Source organism: Psammomys obesus, unplaced genomic scaffold (assembly GCF_907164565.1).
Source record: "Psammomys obesus unplaced genomic scaffold, mPsaObe1.curated_primary_1811, whole genome shotgun sequence".
Lineage (NCBI taxonomy): Eukaryota > Metazoa > Chordata > Mammalia > Rodentia > Muridae > Psammomys > Psammomys obesus.
In genome coordinates, this window is record NW_026591086.1 from 17,384,542 (window position 1) to 17,389,692 (window position 5,151).

Below are 5,151 nucleotides of genomic sequence, written 5' to 3' on the forward strand. Positions count from 1 at the left end.
GAGACGAGGGAGGGGGACACAGCCAGGATACAAATTAAATAAACTGTAATAAATAATAATAATAATAATAATAAAATTAATTTTAAAAAGAGAAAAAATGAGGAAATAAAAAATCTGGATTTATGAATGTTCTCAAACTTGCCAGTGATCCAATAACAGTGGTTGTGATTCCACATGGAAACAGTGTAGAGGAGAAAAAGCTGCCCTGTTAAACTGGGGGTTTTATCTCCAGTTTATACTTGCTGCTGCCTTTTGTATAACTACCTGTTTCTGTCAGTTTACCTCAGGTTACAGATTCTTTTTTTTTTTTTTTTTTAATTTTAGTTTTCTTTTTAGTTACATTTTCTTAACTCTGTGTCCCAGCTGTATCCCGCTCCCTCATTCCCTCCCCAACCCCATATTCCCTCCCTGGTCTCTTCCCTGCCCCTTTCCATGTCCACTGATAGGGGAGGACCACCTCCCCTTTCATTTGACCCTGTTTTATCATGTATCTTCAGGGCTGGCTGCAAAGTCCTCCTCTGTGGCCTAACAAGACTGCTCCTCCCCTGGGGGGGGGTGAGGAGGTCAAAGAGCCTGCCCTTGAGATCCTGTTAGAAATAGTCCTTGTTCCCCTTACTTTGGAAAACTACTTGGTTACTGAGCTACCACGGGCCACATCCGAGCAGAAGTTCTAGGTTATATCCATAGATGGTCCTTGGTTGAGTGTCAGTCTCAGAAAAGACCCTGTGCCCGGATGGCTTCACTTGGACACTACAGTCAGATGAAGAATTTTAAACGTGTGGAAACCATGGCATCCTTATTACTGGATTCCACCTTCTTAGGATTTAGGGTTTGATGAACTGTATGTATATAGTCATGTATGTACAATTCCAAAACCAAGGAAGTTGGTGACTTGTATAAGTTAGAGAGCCATTGTTGTGATGTCTGAAGTTCTATCTGCCACCTTTTCATTTCAGTAGTTAACATATTAAAGACTATCTACCATCAGAAATGGATATAGGTCTACATCTCTCACCCTGCACAAAAACAATTCAAAATGAATCAAAGACCCTAATTTAAAATCTCAAATGCTAAAGTGTTAAAGGGAAACATAAAACATTACACTGGAAATCATAGCAATAGGCAAGGAATTTCTGAACAAGACTCTAAAAGCACAGAAAATATTCTCAGAAAACAACAAATGGGAATTCCAAAAATTAAGAGGTCTCTGTACATCAGTGAAAACTATCAGCAAAGTGAACAGCCAGACTGCAGAAAAAGGTAATCTTGTCCCACTCTGTCTCATATAGGGAGCTGATACCTTTAATACAAGAAGACTAGCTAAAGTAAGTAACTATGCCAATCCTATGTATTCTTCCATTGGGCTAATGATAGGAACATATAATTCTCAAAAGAAGACTCACAAAAGACTAATACATAGTTTTGAATGTCGACAGTTCATAGTCATCAGGGAAATGCAAATTAAAACTTCTGTGAGAGGCTACGTCAATTGAGTCAGAATGGCTATAACTAGCCAAGGAAACAAATATTGGCAAGGATTTTAGAAAGTATAACTCTTATCCATTGCTAGTGGGAGTATAAGCTAATGTAGCCACTATGGAAATAACTCACAGTGTTTTATGAAAAAAATGGAACTGCCATTGACCCAGCTACACCACTCCTTGACATACACATAAAGGATTCTATATACCATCACAGAGATATTTGAACAACTGTGCCTATTGTGTGCTATTCACAATACCAAAAAACTGAAACAAACAAACAACAACAACAACAACAACAAAACAACTAGGATATCCATTAAATGGAAATGTGGTATACAAAGATAATGAACGTCACTCAGCTGTTAAGAAAAGTGAACTTTACAGGAAAATGGATGGAGCTGAAATGATTTATAGTATGTGTGCTAGCTTAGTCTCAGAAGACAAAAACCATGTTCTCTTTAAATATTTTGATACTAATGTTTAATTTTTCTGTGTGTTAAATAAGGCATTGTGGTTTGATGAAGTAGACGGGAAAGCCAAGTTGAATGAAGAAAAGCTTCTCGGGTCCACTGTTTCTATCTTAGATACACTCATTCCGTCACTCTGGGGTTGAGATGAGCTGTATGTCATGTTCCTAGCATCATGTGACTGAGGCTGGCAGCAAGAAGGAGCTGGAGAGACAGAAGGAAACCAAACATATGCCCTTCCTTGATTCCTCCACGGAAGCCTCACTTCCTCCTCAGGCATTCTCCTAAAGGTCATCACTGGATTAATCCCTTATCTTCTGGACCTTGCCCCTCTTCTCAGTCATGAAGCTAGCTTCATAATCTCTCTTAATACCACAGCCAGCAGGGGATCATGCCTTCAAAGCACGAGGTGTTTTGGTGGGTATTTTTTATATAAACCATTATAGGGAATAAAACTGTGAATAGAAGACACAGAAGTTGAAATGTGTAAAAAAAAAAAAAAGTTGAAAAGTGCTCTCTGTAGAATAAACACATGAAAAACCCTTTTTAACATAAATAAGTAAATAAATACATAAGTAGGTAAGCAAGAACATAAATAAGCAAGTAAATAAATAAATAAGGCACTGTGAGAGTGGACAGAGACTATGACACCAGATAGGAGACCATGAGAGATGAATAATAGGTGTTAAGAAAGAAAACAAGGAAGGCAAAAGATCATGTGTGTGATGTGTAAGTGGAAATGAGGCTACTGGGGGAGGAAGGGCATGAGGTAAGGAGAGAGGATGAGGAAAAAGGGGGAGAAAAATAAACAAAAGAATAAATCAGGATACCTGTTTTATTTTCAACTTGATACAACCTACATGTTTTTACCTAAGATGAGATTCTCAATGGAGAATTGTCTATACCAGGTTGGCTTGTGGGCATGTCTGTAGGGGATGCTCTTAGTTAAGTTAATTGACCCGGGAAGACCCAGTCCACTGTGGGTGGCACAAGTCTGTAGGCAGAGAGTCCTCTATAAGAATGGAAAAAAAAATTGTGATAAGCACAAGCAAACAGGAAAGCCTGAAGACAGGCATTCATTCTCCGTCTGCTCCTGACTGTGCGTGTGCTATGACCAGCTACCTCCAACTCCTGCTGCGGTGATTGTTGGTGCAGGGATGAACAGTAACCTGAAATTGTGAACTAAACAATCTTTTCCTCCCTAAACGTCTTTTTGTCAGGGTGTTTTGTCACAGAAGCCACAATGAAACTAGAACACAAACTGTATTGGAAACGTTCAGGTGTTTCTACTCCAGTTTTGACCTTAACATTTAGTATTGTACTGTTTGGCGTGCACTATAGACAATGGAGCCTAGTGTTTGTGAAGACTGGAAAAACCACCCCTCCTTCTCAATGTAGAAACTGGATACAACCTCCTCATCCAGAGCCTTGTTAAATCCTTTGTGTACAGTGATGACTGGACTTGAGGAAAATACTTCTGAAGGAAAATAATAGGCAACATTTGATAATTTGCTGTAAGGAAAGGTTACGATGGCGCTCCTCCATCCAGGCAAGATGCCAAAAGGAAAGAAGGCCGAGGGGAAGAAGGTGGCCCCAGACCCGGCTGTCATGAAGAAACAGGAGGCCAAAAGTTGGTCAATCCTTTGTTTGAGAAAACGCCAAAGAACTTCGGCATTGGGCAGGATAGCCAGCCCAAAAGAGATCTCATGTGCTTCGTCAACCGGCCCCGCTACATTAGGCTGCTGTGGCAAAGGGCCATTCTCTATAAGCGGCTCAAAGTACCTCCTGCCATTAACCAGTTCATCCAGGCCCTGGACCGGCAAACAGCTACCCAGCTGCTTAAGCTTGCTCGCAAATACAGGCCAGAGAAGAAGCAGAAGCTACTGGCTCGTGCTGGCAAGAAAGCTGCTGAGAAAGAAGTCTCAACTAAGAGATCACCTGTCCTTCGAGCAGGGGTCAGTACAGTCACCACCTTGGTGGAGAGCAAGAAGGCTCAGCTGGTGGCGAATGCCCATGATGTAGACCCCACTGATCTGGTGGTTTTCCTACCTGCCCTGTGTCGAAAGATGGGGGTCCCCTACTGTATCCTCAAGGGAGAGGCCAGGCTGGGGCGGCTGGTCCACAGGAAGACCTGCAACACTGTTGCTTTCACACAGGTTAACTCAGAAGACAAGGGTGCTCTGGCTAAGCTGGTGGAGGCTGTTAGGACAAATTACAATGACAGACAGGATGAGATCCGCCACTGGGGCGACCACGTCCTGGAACCTGTGGCTCACTTTGCCAAGCTGGAAAAGGCAAAGGCCAAAGAACTCGCCACTAAACTGGGTTAAACGTACACTGACTGCTAAGTTTTCTGTACATAAATATAATTACAAAATTGAAAGGGAAGTTTATGATGAAATGAGAATTCATAGATGGAAACGAATGCATCTATCTGAAGGTAAGTAAATCCTGGCACCAGGATAACAGCCTCCGTGGCTCCTCAAGTTCTGATTCAAAGGTTCTGACATTGATAGGAGAGCTAAGGACACTAAGGTCGTGGCAATAAACATTGAGCTACCCAACTGTCACATTTCTCAGCAGTTCCTAGACAGCCTTCTCACTCCAACCATAAGCAAGGTCCTACTTTCTTGACTGGACTTGGTCCTCAAAAGCCATCCAGGTTTGTATTTATATAGGTTTACTATTATGAACCTCCTCAGCAGATGGCACATTTCATCTATTAGGGGTGCAGCTTTAATCATTTAATTTCAGGTATAAAATCTGTCTTTAAATATTTTGGACATCTCAATATATATATATATATATATATCTGCCTCAAAATAGAGTGAATTATCTATCCCTGAAAGAATGTATGTATCAAGTTTTCCTGAAGCCTCTATGAATATACATGTTAATATACATATGTATATGTCTGGGGAGATGACTAATAACGTGTTTACTCATTTGAGGGGTAGAGCTTGGCTCCCCAGAACCAAGGTAAAGTTGGAAGTGGTAGTGTATATACGTAATTCAAGCACATAGTGGCAAACAGTAGGAGACATTGCTTTAAACAAGATGGACGGTAGAGATCACAGAATGTACATGCCTCCCCATCCATCCATAAATATAGCATATTCTAGTTTAAAATGTCTCACTTCAAGTCTCTCTACTTTGCTGTCAGAATATGTCTCACCACATATGAGCAGAATCCAGTATTC

The 5,151-nt window shown here is 41.1% G+C and overlaps 1 pseudogene; it reads left to right on the forward strand.

Annotated features, from left to right (window-relative positions):
• The first annotated feature begins 3,505 nt into the window (after positions 1 to 3,505).
• LOC129678983 (60S ribosomal protein L7a-like) lies at positions 3,506 to 4,281 on the forward strand (annotated as a pseudogene).
• The last annotated feature ends 870 nt before the right edge of the window (positions 4,282 to 5,151 follow it).